General features: G+C 42.4%; 1 non-coding gene and 1 pseudogene across 1 annotated transcript; both read left to right on the forward strand.

The window, feature by feature from the left end:
- Positions 1-2,975: 2,975 nt before the first annotated feature.
- LOC121192513 lies at positions 2,976-3,094 on the forward strand (annotated as a pseudogene).
- Positions 3,095-3,212: 118 nt separating this feature from the next.
- LOC121192519 lies at positions 3,213-3,369 on the forward strand. The gene has a single exon (XR_005895198.1). It is a non-coding gene; the product is annotated as a U1 spliceosomal RNA (small nuclear RNA).
- Positions 3,370-20,271: the final 16,902 nt, after the last annotated feature.

Here is a 20,271-nt window from a genome sequence, read left to right on the forward strand (position 1 = left end):
GAGGTCCAATGTCAGTCCACTGCTGGTGAAGTCACAGACACAGACCAACAACAGGAGAACCTGGAGCTCCAGGAGTCATTAAGATCAGAGTGTAATAGTATCTGTGACTTTACTGTAAATATTCCAGTTCTGGACGTCACAGCACAAAGTGGAGAGTGCTGTGTGTTATTTTAGGAAGTTCCATCAATGTATTGTAGGTCAGGTCTGTGATGTATGATGATACTTGATGGAGGACTTCAAAGCAGCTTTAGGCAAGCGACGGCGGGGATCCACACAGTGTGTATCCAGAAGTAAAGCATGGTGTCCTTTAATCAGCTGCAAAAGCTCCGCGCTCTTCCCGACGAAGCTCCGTGTCCAGCGGTTCATTTCCAGAAGAGAAAGCGCTACAGATGAAGCCGTGCGGAGGAAGAAATCCCAGTCTGAACGCTGCTGATGAACACAAGAGCTGGAGACTGTGTCGCTGCTTCTTCTGCTGCTTTCACACGGATATTAGCGACCCCTACCAGAACTTTTATCCAGAGAGGAAGAGACTGTGTCTGTGTGAGTCCTCTGTCTGTGTGTGTGTGCTCAATATGTTGCTAAGCAGCGTGTCATGGTTCAGGACTGACAGCAGGACTAATCTGGACAAGTCCAACTCATTTCATTCAGCACCACAACCATGATTTGTCACATGGAGTGAAGTGAAGCCAGTGAAGAGGAGAGGAATGGGAGGAGGAAGCAACACAAAGTGTTTACTGGTCTCTGATGGGATCTTAGCCAGCAGTTTGTCTCTGTGTTATTCTGTCTCTGCACCGTTAAACATTCATACTCAGGTGGACAGTCACAGTGGACACTGTCTAATGTCCAGAGGAAAAAAAAGTTCTTTTATCACATATTAAAGCTGTGTGATGTTCACTGACACTGACCATGTGCAGTTTAAATACACGTGTGCAGGTTTATTTTCCTTAAGACAGAAGATGAGCTGATTAATGCAGGAAACAACATGAGTCAGACTCAAGTATCTGCCTTTATAATTCTAAAATCATGAGCTGAGGACAAAAGGTGAAGACGACAGCTCATATGGAAAATTGGCACATTAAGAAAAAATATATTATTTGTGTGAATAATATTAGTGCATATTTTCCACTTTTGATATATGATGGTATTATAAAAATATATATGTCTTTTCAGTCTAAAATCCTTCTAGTGTATCTACAGGAGCTCATTAGTCCCATATATACAGTGGTGTTCCAGTATATGTCAGAGTTCAAAGTGAAGACAGTCTTGTTGGTCTCATTGGATAAAGCCAGTTATCTGTGTGCAAACAAGCGTGACAGCAGATTTATTCCACTTAGTTCTGTCAGAGCCACTGAAGCTGTTTCTTTACTTTTTATTCTTCCCTCGAGCTGCAGTGAGAACATCTACAGAAGAAACATTATTATTATTTATTGTCCAACACAGTAAAGTGTAAATGATGGACATTTACTCAACACAACTTTTTATTTCCACTGTCACAGGATAGAAAAGAACAAAGAACTTCACTAAGATCCTTGTTTCATAATTCATTTCCAGCCCACAGTGTTTGTGTCCTCCAGCAAACCTTTGGACGTCAGTGTGTCAAGCTGATGTTGGTGAATCTGAGGCTGAGTTGACTGAGAGAAGAAGCTGTGAGATCTTTTAGACCCTGAGGACTCACTCTGGACTGATTTGATAGATGCTCCACAAATAAAAGTGCTTCTCCACTCAGCTAACTACTACTCCTCATAGGGACTGTCTGCAGGAACTGAAGCTGCTTTTGGTCAAAGAGATATTCATGTGTTCACTGTTCACTCAGGACCACTCAGCTGGGTTGGTGAATTCAGCACCAAGGACAGCAGCAGCTGAACTGTACACAACTACTAACAGATAGATGGAGTGTGTACAACATTCATGTAAATATATCTGCTGAAATCCTGTTGGAAGTAGCATAAAGTGGCCTCCAGGCTGATGGCAGTAACCTGCTGCAATTAGCCAATAATGAGCCCATTAGCCTCTATAATGAAGTTCACACATATTATTATTTGCAACACAGGATGAAGACAATTAGTTTAGAATCATTTGAAGGTTTATGAGAGTTGCTACTTTATTTTTAATCCTGTTGCTGTAGATTTTCCTCAACTCCAAACAATGTGGACTGTGAAGTGAAGCATTAACAACCTCTCAGTCAGCACCATGGAAAGAGGCAGAGACGACTGCTGTGGCCTTGGTGTTAGTCTGCAGATTTTAGATCTGATGTTGAAAACTACTGTTGAAAGATGAAAAACCTTTCACCAACACTGAACATTATTCACAACCTCACTGACAAGAAAAACACTATACACTGAAACACTGACATTGATTCAATTGACAGTTTTATTGCTTCATGATGCATCTGCTTCATTGATCTGATGTATTTCTCTGTGAGTCACATTGTACTATAATTTGTGCAGAAGTTCCAACTAACATTCAGTATCTTCATCCACAGAAACTCCTCCACTGGCTCACAGAAGACACAGAGACAAAAAGGTGAAGCTCCCATTTACCTGGACACTGAGACACTGATTCACTTCTTCTCCTCAAAGCTGCTGAACTGTATGCATGTCAGTGTTTAGTTCATTTAGTGAAATGTTTTGTTCAGATGATTTGTTTGTTAACTTGATGTGATATTTAAGCACACAAGAACACGATGTTCAGCCCAAAAGTGTTTGGGCACACACACAAAAAGTAGCTGTTTTAAATATTTCCATCTTACATCTTACTCAATGTTGGACAGGAATGGACCTATAAGTGATCAGACTCAGTAACAGCCTTTATCAGATGATGGATAGTCAGAGAATTCAGGTGGATAAGGTGATTTTTGATTGCTTCTTGTGCTTGGATTTGTAGAGAAATTGAGATGATTATTGTCCCTATTAAACATTGGATTTATTAGTGGTGTTTTAGCATGTATAAAGACACTTTTTATATGGGTTGGTGTTGCTTACGGCCATACCACCCTGGGCACGCCCGATCTCGCCTTATCTCGAAAGATAAGTAGAGTAGGGCCTGGTTAGAACTTGGATGGGACACCACCTGGGAATACTAGGTGCTGTAAGCCTTTTATCTCCATTTTTGATTCAAAATAAACAAAAAATATCATCCCTAAACTAGTGTGGTTCATCTCCATCTTGTGAGGTGGCTTTGTTGATTCAGAGTTATATGTCAACTTTTGCAGTCTGTCCACAAAGCGGCAGTGTTGCTCTGCAGAAGCTCTCTGAGGGTGAGGCTCAGCCATTGCACTCCGGCTGTGCTGACCCCTGCGAATTCCCCAAATGTGGGAATCTCGACTGCATAATTTCTGGTAGTGGGGGACTGCGTTCGCGCTCTCCCCTGATGCGTGCGTGTAGAAGAAAACACAATGTGTCAGGAATGCCCATGTGCTAACCTGTTGAAGACTCTCCATTTTGTGAAGTGGCTTTGTTGATTTGGAGTTATATGTCAGCTTTTGCAGTCTGTCCACAAAGCGGCAGTGTTGCTCTGCAGAAGCTCTCTGGCGGACGCTACAGAGTGGCGTGTTTAGTCATGACAATTACCCGTGTTCCCATTGGAATTGGGGAAGTGGGCGTGGCCTTTCCATGACAAAATGAAGTGTGAGCTCTCCTGTCTGTCTGTGCTGCTTGTTTGTGGAAGAAATGTGTGCTAGATGTTGTTCTAGTATGCTATATTTCTAGGCTTTGGTGTGGAACACCAATGAGTTGAAGCTATTTTTGGCCGGCTTTGCCGTATGGCTGAGCCTTTTGAGTTGGTGAAAAGTAAATTCGCTGGTATACTTTATTTTTAGGCTTTGGTGGGAATGCTGGCATCTTTGAGACAAGAAAAGTGTACCACATGGGCCTTTGCTTTCCTTCCCAAGAGACAACTTGACTAGTGGCTTTGTGGACAGACTGCAAAAGCTGACATATACAACTGCAGCTCATACTTACCTGGCTGTGTTGCTGTGCTGACCCCTGCGAATTTGAATGTGAATGCGAATGTGGCCTGTTAAAAGCTCCAGCTTCAGTAAATAGATTTTTAACCTCCAACACTTTGCTCTGAAGAGTCAGTGACAGGCAGCTGAGTGGAACCAAGCAGAGAGGAGAAGTCAGTCATTGTGACGTTCACTTCCACACTTCACACACTCCTCACACAACCACAAAGCAGGTGGAGAATGTGTAACAGTGTGTGTATATGTGTCCTTTCACAGACACAAATATTATCACTGTTATATTTGGAGGAACAAAGTGGTGACGAGTGATCTCACAGACACAGAGAGCAGCAGTGTGGACAGTCTGTAGGAGGGTGTGGATGTGTTTGCCTGAGAAACAACAAGAATTTTGGTGCTTGAGTGTGTTTCTGACTTTAGGAGCATGTAGAAAGTTTGTGATCTATCTTTGATGTGTTCGTCTTTGCTAACTGACCCATTTGCTTCTATAGTCTCTGTATGTGGATGATACTGACATGAAAAGTAAAGCTGAAGGTGAAATGAAGGAGATGCAGAGAGACAGTACAGGAAGGAGTGAGTCTACATAGAGACAGATGAAAGGAGGGAGAGAAACAGGTGGAGGAAGGAGAAGCTTGAAGTGGTGAGTTTTCAACAGTTTTCCCTCATACTTTATATTTTTAAATGCACATCAAAACATTTGAGATTTTTAAATCAGCTCATGAGTCATTTTAAAATTCATTCCCGATGTCAGGAGTACTAGCTTTTTCTGGGGCTTTTATTTTCCATGGTCCAGAATAAACTTTAAAGATTAAACTAAGATGCATGAATGAAACTTCACTCCATCTCTGTGTTTCTCTGTTAGTGTTGATGAAATCAGTACAGCAGGTGTCTCTGCCTGTTTCTAGTTCTGCTTCCTTCATTGGAGCAGAGCTGTTTTCATCCTTCATGTCTCCACCTGTCTGATCCTATTAGATCACAACACGTCTGCTGAGCTGATCAACTCTGTAGCCCAGCAGATGGTGAACTGAGAAAATGAACATTTATTCAGCTGATAATAGAAATGAGATTGGTTTTTACTTCTGCCAAGGGAATTTGTTTCTGTTTTGTTTGTGATCAAACTGATCACAAACAATTTATTTATTTTAAAATTCCAATAACTGGAAACAGCCTCTGAACAAATGAAGCTTATACTTTTCCTGTAGTCCTCAGTTTAAACGAAGGACACATCCTCACCTGATGTGAAGTCAGGGTTTGTTCTGTGGGACAGCCAGAGGGATGGTGTGTGTCCCGTCATTGTCCAGTAGCTGATCCACAGCTGGACAGCTGTCCTCCCTCCCAGCCTGTCTTCTGTCAGAGGGCTGGAGCTGCTCTCTTGTGTCCTGTCAGAGTTTGGACCTCAGTCTCTTCTCCACCAGTCTCCCCAGACAGAGCAGCCCCACAAACACTGCCCTCCGTCTTCTGTCCTTCAAACCAGGACAAAGCTCCATGTCTCCTTTAGTCTTCTCACTGTCATTGTCCTGCTGTCTGCTGTGACAGAGTAACAGAGCTTTAAATAAGATCTGTAATATTTTACTGAAACCGTTCTGAACCATCACTGTATTATTACATTTATTTCATGCATCCAGGTAAAGAGATATGTTTTCTTCATCTTGAGTCAAATCATGAATGATTTATTTTCATCTGGTTTACTTTACTTTTCAAAAACTGTGTGAGCATCTGGAACATGAAGATGAGGCTAGTTGCTTTTATCGCTGCCTTTCTTGATAAGAATAATTTCTTTGGCACTGACAGGCGTCTGTTGATGTTGCAGGTTCAGTAATTATTCATCTTTTCTCACCCTCCTCCGTTTCCTCCTCTCATCAGTTTTTCTTCTACCACCTGCTTCTTCTTTGCTCTTCTAACTGAACAGTGACAGACGTTATTCTCTCAGGTGTGAACCAGTGTGCAGCTGCTTGTGCAGTGAATAATGTAGTGATGAGTCTGATTATGCAGCAGGTAGTTGTTCATTCATCAGCCCAAAGGTTAAATTAGCTGAAACCAGACATTTACTGGTTTGAGTCACATGGACAGAGTTTTGCTTTGGGAAATTTCACAAGTCACAAGTTTGTAGTCGATAAAGATTCTCTCCATATTCTGGCACATCCACTGATTCATTTTATCTGTTTTTCAAAAACCTCTGAAAAGAAGAAAACAAAGGAAAATGTTCTTCACAGCTGATTTTAGTCTTCAAATATACAAACATTGTTTCTCCTCTTTCAAACAATAAAACAACAGAAACATTAAACTTCTCTTTTTTTGTATAAATCATGATGAATTATCATTGATGTTTATTCCTCAGTGCTTGTGCAGATGTTTGAGAAAATGATTTACATTCTGCATCTACATGCTGCATGACTGCGTTTGAACTGGTTTGAAGTCCAGACTTAACTGGCTGTGTCATAAACCACAGTGTTTGAAGACGGATGTGTGCAGAGCTACAAAGCTAAATGACTTAGATTTGTTGGGTATTTGGTTGATTGTCGACTGTTGGACATGACACAAACCTAACATTTCCTTCAGCATATGAAATGTATTCATTTTTTTCTGAAGCTTATGTTTTAGACTGTGTGATCAGTGCCTTCATTTCTATAAGTATAGTTGTTTTGAACACACTGCAGTGACTCAGTAACTCAAAGAACTTACTGCTTTTCTCAGATGAATAATCAAGTGATCCAAAAAAAAGTCACTTAGTCATTCATGATAAATGTAAAATGAAGAATCAGCTTTGTTTTCATGGTTTCTTTCACTGACTGAACACTCAGGACAACTATCAGGTAGTTTTCACAAACTATGATGAATCACTGTTGGACTTTAAAGTTTCTCTCCTCCATTGCTCTCTCTCAGCTCCTTCTTTTCTCTTTGTCCACCCACTTTCTCTTCCTCTCGTTCCTCTTTGTTATTCAGGGACACTTGTATTTTCTGTGTGAAGTTTTCAGCTCCTGTCTGTTAGAAGTGTCAGGTAATATTCTGCATTTTTTCACCTTGGAGTAGAACTGCAGTGGAAACAGTTTTCAGCAGCTGGACTGAAGTAGAACCATCATCTCTGTCTCTTCCTCCACATTCAATCGTGCTCTCACATGTTTGACTTTCTGTCTTTTTGTAATTGTTGCTGCTTTGCTCTGATTTTAACATGATGCAGTTCATGCCTGGTGTCTGATTGTTTGTTGTCTCGTGTTTTGCACCATCCTGAACCAACTCGTTGATCTTGAATTGCAGGTAGAACATGATGCTAATGAGCTGTGACAGTGTTTAACAGTGTGTGCAGCTCGGCAGTGTGTGAGCACATATCTGTCCATGTCCATTAATGCTGTCAGGTGGTCCTCTGTCTCTTATTGCTGTTATATTATTTAATCCAATTCACCATCACCGTCAGAACAACTTGTTATCACATTAAACAGCAACAACTTGACGTTATGTCCAGTTCTCACTGAGGCTCATGGTGTCACACAGGCTGTTTTTACAGTGAAAGCACTGAGGGACAATCATTTATGATGGTTGGATTATTGACAAGCAGAAAGTCTTACAGGATGTGGATGAGACAGACAGGATGGATCAGGGAAGATGATTCCACTGTCATCTGCTGCTGAGTGTGTCTGACTCCGTCCTGTTACACGACTGAATAATGAGATTCTATACTGATGGAGTAACTGCTGCTTGGAGGTAAATGTTCTGTTAGTCTCTGAGAGTCAGTCACATTAATTACAAGAAAAAAGTGAAGTAATTAGTTCATACAAGTGTGAGAACAATTAGTGTGTAAGCAGCATGGAACAAATCTGTGGCTGCTGCGTCTCCTTTAGTTGCTTCTCTGCTGCACTTCACACTGTAACAGCTGCTGCTGTCCTTGGTGCTGAATTCACCAACCCAGCTGAATGGTCCTGAGTGAACAGTGAACACATGAATATTTCTTTGACCAAAAGCAGCTTCAGTTCCTGCAGACAGTCCCTATGAGGAGTAGTAGTTAGCTGAGTGGAGAAGCACTTTTATTTGTGGAGCATCTATCAAATCAGTCCAGAGTGAGTCCTCAGGGTCTAAAAGATCTCACAGCTTCTTCTCTCAGTCAGCACAGCCTCAGATTCACCAACATCAGCTTGACACACTGACATCCAAAGGTTTGCTGGAGGACAGAAACACTGTGGGCTGGAAATGAATTATGAAGCAAGGCTCTTAGAGGTCAGGAGCTTTGAACTCAGCAGTAGACATGAGTGGACTGAACTCTGTAAAATGAATCTGAATTTTTCTCTCTAATGAGAAAAGGCAATGCGGAGGACATGTTCTGACAGAGGAGGTTTCTCAGGTTAAAGTCTGTTTCTAGGCTTTGAAGAAACCAAAAAATATAACGATAATTGTGTCACAACACACACACACACACACACACATCTGGTATCATGTGGACAGTAATAATGTATGAAAGCTTTCAGTGTGAGTGCAGAAATCATTTCCATTTCCTCCACCTGACCAGTTTGACCAACATGAAACAGACCTGACTTGTCTCTGAGAATCAGCTGTCTCACTTCTCTACAGAGCCCCTAGAGTGACATGGGGGGAAAAAATGAAATGTTTCTAGTGAGCATGAAATACTTTCTGGTGCACATGACAAAGTATCTTGTGCATACGAGAAACCTTAGGTTAAGCACAGGCGCTTGTGCTTCCTGTGCGTATGCCTCTTGGCTCATTAAGATCATTAACCTCAAAGAAATGCTGCAGAAGTGGACTTATACTCTTTGCTGAAAACGCGAAATATACCTGATAGTGTCATCAACCAACTAAAAGATGATAAGGTAAAGATAAATGTTAACTTTAGTGACATAAAGTAAGCAATACATGTCTAGCCTAATGATGCTGGCTTTCTCTACCTGCTATGTTAATGTAATTTTCCAAACATTTTTGACGTGTGCTTTGCTTATTACAGATCAATATCAACATCATAGGTGTTATGACAGATGAGGAGTTAGGACAGTACATCAAACGATATGGGGACAGACTTGCAGTCAGAGCATTTTGTCCTTAAAGAACTGTGACAAATGAAAAGTCAGGAGGAGTGGAGACAGTGAAGTCTGCTCTCATGCAGAGAGTTAGAGACAGGCTCGGGGAACAATGGAAAACTCCTGCCAAAAGAGACACACAAGGCTCTGGTATTGTTGGCAATAAACACGCAGTCAAAGCCACCCGGCAGGTTGAAATGGGATGGCTCCACTTTGATAACGGCACTTATCAGATCAAAAGAAGAAATGGAGTTGGAACACGGCACCTGTCAGTCCAGAAATCAGTAACTATGAGTGAACTGCTGAAGACGGGCAAGGGCTTGTTTTTTCTAAATGGATATTCATCCAAAGGGCCAGTGGAAGACATCGAGTTTAATATTCGTGATTACAGTCACAATGCAGTATCCCCTGAAGTCACAGTGAGCCAGCTGTACAAGCAGACTAAGCTACGAATGCTGCACATCTACACAACCTCCAAGGCTAAAGACGTAATCCTTCTCTCTGATGCATCATCAAACTTTGAGCCCACAGATGAGAGGCCACTGAAGACAACTTATCTTCTGCCACATTTCTGTTATATTACATACTGTACATACTGAATATGATTGATTAAGGATGAAGTCTGGGGGTGGGGCGGGGGGGGCGGGGGGTCAAGTGGGATCGGGACTACCATGTATTACAGATTTTAAAATAAAAATAAGTTAAACTCCCCTCAGGTCAAGTTCTTTTATAATTAATCGTACCTCTTCTTTCTTGACATGTAATCCATTATCCTTGCATTTTATGTACATCCACCTATACCCACAGAGTTGGCCAGATGTTTGTAACTTTTCATGAATGAAATTAACCACGTGGTCCAAAGTGATGTATCCCTTGCGCTGAAACAGACTACAAGACTTCAAATTTCGTTTTAAATAAATTTCAGACACAATATGACTGTGACGACTTGCAAATAAAGCAGCAATGTCCTTATAATGAAGTCCCAGGTTAAAATATAACAGAAATAACTCTTGTACTGTCATTTTCCACACAGAAACACAAACCAAAATGCAGTGGATGATCTCCCGGACACCATGCGTGCATGCCGTACTTTCTGGTGCAAACAAGATACTTTCCGGTGTGAAACATTTCATTTTCTTTTTTTTCCCATGTCCCTTTAGGGGCTCCGTACTTCTCTGAATCTGACACCAAACTATATTTCCCATCATTATGGAAACAGCAGGTGGACAAACGTGCACTTTTGTATCTGTGAAGTTCTTTGTTCTTTCTATCCTGTGACAGTGGAAATAAAAAGTTGTGTTGAGTAAATGTCCATCATTTACACTTTACTGTGTTGGACAGTAAATAATAATAATAATGTTTCTTCTGTAGATGTTCTCACTGCAGCTCGAGGGAAGAATAAAAAGTAAAGAAACAGCTTCAGTGGCTCTGACAGAACTAAGTGGCAGATACTTGAGTCTAACTCACGTTGTTTCCTGCATTAATCATCTCATCTTCTGTCTTAAGGAAAATAAACTTGTACGCATGTATTTAAACTACACATGGTCAGTGTCAGTGAACATCACACAGCTTTAATATGTGATAAGAGAACTTTTTTTTTTCTCTGGACATTAGACAGTGTCCACTGTGACTGTCCACCTGAGTATGGATGTTTAACGGTGCAGAGACAGAATAACAGAGACAAACTGCTGGCTAAGGGACAGAGGACTCACCCAGACACAGTCTCTTCCTCTCTGGATAAAAGTTCCGGTAGGGGTCGCTAATGTCCGTGTGAAAGCAGCAGAAGAAGCAGCGACAGAGTCTCCAGCTCTTGTGTTCATCAGCAGCGTTCAGACTGGGATTTCTTCCTCCGCTCGGCTTCATCTGCAGCGCTTTCTCTTCTGGAAATGAACTGCTGGAGACGGAGCTTCGTCGGGAAGAGCGCGGAGCTTTTGCACCTGATTAAAGGACACCATGCTTTACTTCTGGATACACACCGTGTGGATCCCCGCCGTCGCTTTCCTCTTTGGATTTCAAGGCAAGGGATCGTTTCATTTCATGTCCTGGCGTTTTCCACTAGGAAACACCGGAGCTGAGAGGGAAATTCCAGCTACCGTGGATGTTTATTGTGCGTGTGTCCGTCTGATGCTGACTCGAGTTGTGAAGGTCTGTGAAGTGACGTCCCTTCCTGAAAACACCTGACATGACAGAGAGGTCTGCGCTCCTCACGGCTAAGCCTCTGACTTTCTGCTGCTTCCTGTTACAGCAGAGCTCTGTTTGCTCTAAATGAAGTTAGTGATGAGTGGAGCTGAGCCGAGCTGACAGCAGTCTTCATGTACAGTAGCAGTGTGTGACACAGAGAGCAGAGCAGCCTCAGAGGCTGATGGTACAGCTGACAGCTTCAGTACAGTCTCCTCTCAGCACAGTAGTAGAGTAGTGCACAAACATGTGGAGCCTGTTGGACTGTCTCCACTGCTGGACTTATTTCTGAGAGCTGGTCTCTCTGATGAAATGTGTGTGTGTGTGACATTTGTATTAGGCCGTATGCAAGTTAGCTTGTGTGTATTGTTAAATAGCTGTAAATACCAAATCTAACCACAGAGTGAACTCTGGATACAAACCCCAGTCTCCCACCTCCACTGCTGTTAATAAACTTCATTACCTCATTCATTCAGAAAATCTGTTTCCTCTGAACATCATCCAGCCACATTATGTTTCACACATAATGGATTTGCTTTTCCACAGTTTACTACAGTTTAGTGTATTTAGTGTATGTGGTTGTAGTGAGCGAGGGAGTGAGAGAATGAATACAGGAAGACAGATGGATCAACACGGTGAACAAAACAAACAGGTGTACGATGACAGTGTTGTGGTAAAGCTGAGTTACAATCCAATATCATAATACACACAGGGAATATATACTTCATTAAAATGAGCAGTGAAAGAGCACAGACGAGTCACATCAATTCACTGAACTCCTCCTGTCACAGTCACAGAATAATGATCACATTACTATAGAAACTTCTGGATAAATGATGGAACATGGATGGAATGATGGTTTGTCATTTTCTCCGACCACCAAGAAAATGTGTTTTTCTTCGAATCATGAAAATCTTTAAAACGAGTTTTGTGAGGAAAAAAAGGCAAAAATGACAGAAGAAATTTTCTGCTCTCTCTTCAAAAACTTTCAAGAGTCATCATGAAGAAATAAAGTACATCATTGTGTGGTGAATGGTGAACTGGAAACACAGAGCCTGTAAATGACAGAGTCAAACTGGCTCTTGTGGTGTAATTGTGGTTATAATAATAAAATTATAAATCTTCATTGTTTTACCTGATGCTGCTCTGACATAACAAACTGTAACTACTTGCAGAACAAAGTGTGTGTGCATCTTAAAATAAGGGTTAGTAGACACATTAAGGTCTCATCTATCTGCACAAACAAATCTCTTTTGTGTTCTATTCATCCAGTCAGCTAATAATATTCACAGTTTCATAGAAAACAAACAGAAACATAATGTCTCACACAAGCTGCTCCACATAGACCTAGCATAGCATTTGGAGCAGGCACACAATTAAATTCCTCAAAGGCCAAATGGATTTTCTGATTGTGTCATTCTTCAGAATGGCTGTGGGCTCTGTTACATCTAAACAAGATGTGTGTGTGTCTCACTTTACTCCAACACACCAATCAAATACTTGATTAGTGCTTCAGGACTGTGCAATTTGTTAGAGTTAAATTTAGGATCCATTTTTCATGAGAACTTCTCAGGACCTTTTCAGTCTATGAACCTTTGAGTTGATTAGATAATTTTGTGTAAATAGACTGAAAAAGAAATGAAATAAATATTAATGGTTAAAGTGACAAATACCAAAACTTCATCTAAATTAGACAGGAAGGGTAACAGACATCTATCCATGGTAGCAAATTCAAACAGGGCCTAAAAATTCTGGTTAGACATGAACCAAGTTTATGTATCAAGTTCATTTATCTAGTGTCGCTACTGACTTCCTTCACTGACACTTGCAGCCAGTTTGAATATCTTTATTGAAACCTGAGGCCTGATTTCTTGCTGTTCTCTGGTTCTTTGTTTGTAAGCTCCTCAAGCACTACCTGTCTGCAGAACTGTTAAAGTATGGAATGCAGAATCAGAGCAGATGCTTCAGGACTGCTTTAACAACACAGACTGGGAGGTGTTCAAAACTGCTGCCTTTAGAGAGGAGTCTACTGTGGACTTAGAGGAGAATGCTGCAGCAGTTACTGGTTACATCAGCATCACAGACTACAGAGAGAAAAACCTGATCTCCACCCACACCAAACTCCCTGATGAGCTCAACAACGCTCAAAGAGAAGAGCTGTGGCCACAGAAGGGACACAGGACACACTGCTCTCTGTGACATCAGTGGAGGTGCGGGCTGCTCTGCGGAAAACACACTCACGGAAAGCAGCAGGTCCAGACCAAAGATTTACCAATGACCCTATGTACTTACACAAAAGTTTCCAAATAAGTTACGATGATTGGTAATAACTTCCAATTGTCAATTTATATATCACCATGAACGCAAAACTTTCATTTTGGTTTCAGAAGGGAAAATATTGTTTAGGATGTAGAGAACTTGACTGGGGCCACAAGAGACAAGGAGGCGTGGCTTCCAAAACCACAGTGCAAGCTTTCCAAACAAATATACCAGCTTCCTTATACTAAACTGGGAAGGTGAGTGGCCTGGAAATATGACATCTAAAATCAGTATACTCCTCATTCTAACAAATAGTGTTTTCCATTGTGGAGGTGTACTCACATTAAGCCATGCTGTGAACAGCCACTGTCACTAAAGCTGTGCTGGAACGCTGCAAGTGTTTCTTCCACTTTATTGCACAGCAAACAGATTTGTTCATCTGAACCAGTGGCGGTTGTACATTGAATTACCCCCCCCCCCCCCCCGCCCGCCTTGTCCATTCCATTTGGCAGAAACCCAGAGGTGAACTGCCCTCCTCACACAGCTTCTGAGCATGGCACCTTCTGAGCAGGCAAGGGCGCCTGCAGCTGCAGGGGGCGCCAATTTGCTCATTCCCCACAAAGTAATATGATAGATAATAGAAAACCGCTTAGCAGTGCAGATTTTTTTTTTTTTCACGTGGTTGTGCCGCCCCCCCATGTGATGCCGCCCTGGGTGGCTGCCCAGTTCGTCCATGCCAAAAACCGCCACTGATCTGAACCACTAATAAAGTGATACTAACTCACTGATAAACACATTTTATTTTCTAACAACCTACGTAGTTTAAAAGAAACAGCAAAAAGTTTGCTTTGCATTAGTAGTAACATAGCAGCTGTGATGTGGCTGAAAATGATCAGTAAACAGTGAAATAAGGCTGATATCTGAAAGTCCAAACTGGAACAGAGGAGTGAAAGTAAACCCCAGATCACAGAGGTTCAGGTAGAAGCTGCAAAAGTCTTGAGAGCTGAAAACAGAGAGAATTAAGAATAGAGCTTTCTCTCTAGTCTACAGCATAGACACACAGGAGTGTAGTGACTGCAGACACAGCTAAAGGGAGGAGAATGTTGTAGATTGGCAATGGTCAGCCCTGCTACCAAGCAGGACCAACACAGTGCAATTTGGCACAGCTACCCTGCTAACTCCTGTGAGGCTGGAAATGCATGCCATCACAGCTTATGTGCTAATGGAAAAACCCCATAATATGCTACTTTTCAGGGCACCTCTGTAACAACCTTAAGCTTCTGAACACCTTTTAGTGTCTTTTAGTGCAGAGTTTCCTCTCTGTGTTGCCATCTGTCCACCACAGCTTTGCAAGGAAACATTAGGTGTAGAAACACAAAGAGGGGAATTTTGGACTAAAAATACCTGGAAGATAGAAACTTGATCTACTCAGACTGTTGAAGCCTCATGTTTGCTTCTTTTCAACTCTGGAAGTCAACTTTTCCACAGGACAGGGACTGTGGATTTTATGCTCCATCATTTCCATTAGAATTTCTTTAGAAAGGATCTTGTTGCAGACAGTACAGACTTCCTAGAAATCCTTTCCTTTAACACAAACTACAGAGCATCACACCAAAAAAAAGTTAAGAAGATGAGCAACCATGAGAATATCTCACAATCATAATCAGCATTAAAAAAAAACTCAATATTGTCCATGAATGATAAGCACACAATCAAACCACTGGGCTTATGGGTATGATTACTTGTCGTCCCAATTTCACAAACATATCATTTGGACAAAACATTTGAAAACATTAACTTCTAAACTAGATACTGACATGAACTACTAACATGTACTGACTTACTGAAAACCTTGGAGCTGATATGGACTTTCCTGTAGTTTCCTCTTGTCCTTGTAACAGCAGTAGCTCCTCCCTTCCTTGTCAATAATTGTGCAGAAATATCTGAGTGCTTCTTTCTTCCTAAATCATGAGCAAGTCCTGTCCAGTCCAACTGTTTCTGCTCCTGTTTGACTTCTGAACTTGTCTCTGGCTGTGTGTCCACTTACTGCAGCCTGTGACATCAGGCTGTAGAATGATGATACATCAAAGGCATCAAAGGACAAACACACACACACACACACACACACACACACACACACACACACACACACACACACACACACACACACACACACACATACTGGTACTTATGTATTTGTGAGGACACTTGCTGACATAATGCATTCCTTACCCTAACCCTAACCAAAACCCAATTCTAACCCTGAAACCAAGTCTTAACCCTCAAACAGCAACATGAACACAGATGGAAACACTGCACAGCTGCTTTGGATGGTTTAACAGGTAGAGATCATCAAATAATGGAATGACCTGATACCTTCATCTGTATCCATAAACACATGGAGGAAATCTCCCAAACACAAACTTAACCACAATGTGATTCACAGTTAACAAACATACTTGCATGGAAACTCTCACACCAGCATAAAAATAAGTCATAGTTTTAGGATCTGAAGAAGAAGATCCAGGATGAAGGAGATCAGGAGACAGGGGCCCCACAACAGAAGAGAGAGAAATAAAAGAAATACAATTAAAACACAAACTTACAAACAGATGAAGAATCACCTTAAAGTCATTGTAGTAAACAAAGAAAGTTTTGTTTCTGGACCCAGACTGAGAAAATACCAGTAACTGAAAACAATGATGAAAAAATGTTGGAGAGAAAAAAATGCTTCCTCCTTCCATCCAGCCTGGTTATTTTACAGCTTCTACTCCCAGAACGTGATGATATAGTGTCAGCTTTAACTTTCACCATCAGCTTCCTACTTGATTCAGGTGACAGGTGTAACTGTTATCTCAGTGTGATGCAGAGAAGAGAGCAACATACAGCAGGACTCTGTGGATTTAAGGTCTAACAGCACAAGATGAGTTGAACGAGATCTAAAAGAAACATGAGTCAAAATGATTGAAGGAGGACTTACTATGGACTGACAGGAGACAGAAAGACACTTTACAGTCATTTGTACCAGCAGTCAGCAGACAAACACTCATGAGAGCACCTTTACACCTCACTCTGGGCCTTGCCTACAGCAATATCAAAGAGGCATTCAGAGCAGTACCCCACCCCCACCTCGGCTCTTCCAACCACCTCTCCGTCAGGCTTATTACAGCATACACACCACTGCTAATTAGAGAGAAACCGTCTGTGAAGCAGGTGAGGATCTGGTCTGAGGGAGTCATGGAAGCTCTACAGGACTGCTTTGAAAGCACAGACTGGGACATGTTCAGAGCAGCAGCAACACACGACCAGCACATCAACGTGGAGGAGTATGCAATAACTGTAACAGGATACATACAGAAGTGCATGGAGGACATCAGTATCATCAAGAACATCACAACCCAGGCCAACCACAAACCCTGGATGACCACAGAGGTGCATGTGCATGTTGAGAGCACAGAACGATGCTTTCAAATCTGGAGACTCGACGGCTCTCAGAACAGCCAGAGCCAACCTCAACCGAGCCATCAGGGCAGCAAAGCGCGCACACGGACGGAAAATCCTGGAATGTTTCCACAACTCCACCAACACCAGGAACATGTGGAAGGGTATCCGGGCCATCACAAACTACAGAGCAGCCCAGGTGCCCTGTAAGGATGACACTGACTTTCTCAATGAACTGAACAAACACTTCAGCAGGTATGAGGCACTGAACACGACACCAGCACAGAAGGCAGTGCCCCACCCAGATGAACAGGCACTGAAGCTTGAAGCGGTGGCAGTCCGCAGGTCCTTAAAGAACATCAACACCCAGAAGGCAGCAGGAACAGACAATATACCTGGTCGGCTGCTCAAGGAGTGTGCAGACCAGCTGGCCCCGGTTCTGACAGACATCTTCAACAACTCCTTGAACCAGGGAACTGTGCCATCATGCTTCAAGACAGCCACAATCATGCCAGTACCGAAAATACCTGCAGTTTCCTGTTTAAATGATTATCGCCCCGTTGCACTCACCCCCATCATGATGAAGTGCTTCGAGAGGCTCATCAGGCAGCACATGGTCACCAAACTCCCTCCCAACTTCGACCCCTGTCAGTTTGCTTACCGCCCTAACTGCTCAACAGAGGACGCCATCTCCTCTGTTCTCCACCTGAGCTCTCAACATCTGGAGGAGAAAAACACCCATGTGAGAATGCTGTTTGTGGACTTCAGTTCAGCATTCAACACACTCATCCCCCAGAACATGGTGAGCAAACTGACAACACTTGGATTCAACACCACCCTGTGCAACTGGCTGCTTGACTTCCTCACCAACCGCCCCCAGTCTGTCCGGGTGGGGAAGAACACCTCCTCGGTCATCAGGCTGAACACTGGCTCCCCTCAGGGCTGCGTCCTTAGCCCTTTGCTCCTCCAGATCCTCTACCAACCACATCATCAAGTATGAGGATGATACAACAGTAGTGGGCCTCATCCAAAACGATGATGACAGAGCGTACAGACAGGAGGTGGAGCAGCTGGTGGACTGGTGCAGAAGTAACAGTCTTATCCTTAACTTTGATAAAACGAAGGAGATGATTGTGGACTTCCGGAAGAACCAACCATGCCACTCCCCACTGCAAATTGACAACACAGCTGTGGAGGTGGTGGGGAGCACCAAGTTCCTGGGGGTGCACCTAACAAATAAACTAACCTGGTCTGACAACACCATGTCTCTGGTGAAACGAGCACAGCAGCGTTTACACTTCCTCCGCAGGATGAGTAGATCACATCTCCCCCCTCTCATCCTCACCACCTTCTACAGAAGTACCATAGAGAGCATACTCACAAACTGTATCTCTGTGTGGTGCGGCAGCTGCACAGCCACAGACTGGAAAAGCCTCCAGAGGGTGGTGAGGACAGCATAGAAAATTATCAGGACCTCTCTGCCTTTGGTCCAGGACACTGGACACAAACGCTGCCTGTCTCGGGCTCACAACATCATTAGAGACTACTCACACCCACATCACAGACTGTTCTCGCTTCTGGCCTCTGGAAAGAGGTACCGCAGCATCAGAAGCAGAACAACCAGGTTCCACAACTCCTTCATTCCACAGGCTATCAGACTCCTGAATGCTCTGTAGTCTTCCAACAGGACACTGACCCACACGTTTAACTTTTTCATATTGAAACACTTTTTTTCTGGTACAGCTGCTGCATTACATGTGCAATAGTTTGCTCAGGGACCATATTTCCTATGTATATTTATTTATCTCACCCTGGACATGTGCAATTACCATAATAAGCACTATTATTATGTGTGTGTGTATATATATATATATATATATATATATATATATATATACTCTGTACTTTCTGTATATACTGTTTACTATGTATACCATAACCATTTTTACACTTACATACTAAAACATCCTCAACCTCCACTATGCACAGTCTTGCTGAAAATACTTACTTTGTTACTTTGTAAATACTTTTTTATGTTATTTTTATCCTTATTTTTATGGTAATTTATTTTTCTGTACCTATTGTGGTTTTTCCTTCTCTACCTCTACTGTGATCCTCTGAGCTGGTGCAACGTAATCTCGTTCTTAATACATACCTGAATGTAGAGGGAATGACAATAAAGTTCTCTGAATCTGAATCTGAATGAGTTTGTTGGAGAATGTGCTGTTTTGCTACATATACCAAAAGATCTGAGCTTCATCAGAAGATAAAGTCTACTCATCCCATTCTTGTACACAACATCGGTGTGGGTCCTCCAGTCCAGTCTGCTGCTTAAGTGGACACCGAAGTACTTGTCAACAATCTCGACCTCCTTCTCCATGATAATTACGGGCTTGGTCTCAGTTCTCCTCCTCCCAATGTCGACGACCATCTCCTTGGTCTTCTTCACATTCAGAAGCAAATGATTCCTGCTCCACAAACTCATCCACCAGGTGTCTGTACTCCGACTCCTGTCCATCCCTAATACATCCTACCACTACAGAGTCATCCTAAAACTTCTGCAGGTGGCATGACTGACTATTGTACTGAAAATCAGAGGTGTACAGAGTGAACAGGAATGGAGACAGGACAGTCCCCTGTGACGCTCCTGTGTTGCTCACTACCACATCAGACAGGGAGTCAGTCTCACAAACTGAGGCCTGTCTGACAGATAGTTGGAGATCCAGGAGACCGTAGATGTGCTGACACCCATCCTTAGCAGATTCCCACTCTGAAGAAGTGGTTGGATGTTATTAAAGGGGCTGGAGAAATCAATGAACATTATCCTCACAGTGCCTTCATTACCACTGAGGTGGGAGTGAATTCACTGCAACATTTTTCAATTCAATTCAATTCAATTTTATTTATATAGCGCCTTCCACAATCAAAATTGTCTCAAAGCGCTTTACAGAGACCCAGAGCCTGACCCCAGAGCAAGCACTTAAGGCGACAGTGGCAAGGAAAACTCCCTTTTAACAGGAAGAAACCTTGAGCAGAACCTGGCTCAGATGGGGGACCCTCCTGCCGATGGCCGGGCTGGGTGAAAGGAGGAAAAGGAGGAAGATAGGACAGCTAGGAATGGAGGAGAGGGGGAGAAAGACATGCAGCATAATACAGACAATGTGGGTCAGTATTTACATTACAGTTAGTGAACAGTTATTGGATAATGTGTTCTCAGCAGATTAGAATTATGAAACAGAGCACGGAGGCAAAAAGCTGTCATGACTGGTAATTATTTACATTACAGTTTGCAAAGAATATTAATCAAATATTTATCTGTAGCAGAACGGAACATTAAACATGTTAGAAATAGATCATTGTAAACAATAAACAGCAGCAGGTGGGTGGAGCCAGGACCATAGGACAAGCAGCTCC

Source organism: Toxotes jaculatrix, chromosome 13 (assembly GCF_017976425.1).
Source record: "Toxotes jaculatrix isolate fToxJac2 chromosome 13, fToxJac2.pri, whole genome shotgun sequence".
Taxonomy (NCBI): domain Eukaryota; kingdom Metazoa; phylum Chordata; class Actinopteri; family Toxotidae; genus Toxotes; species Toxotes jaculatrix.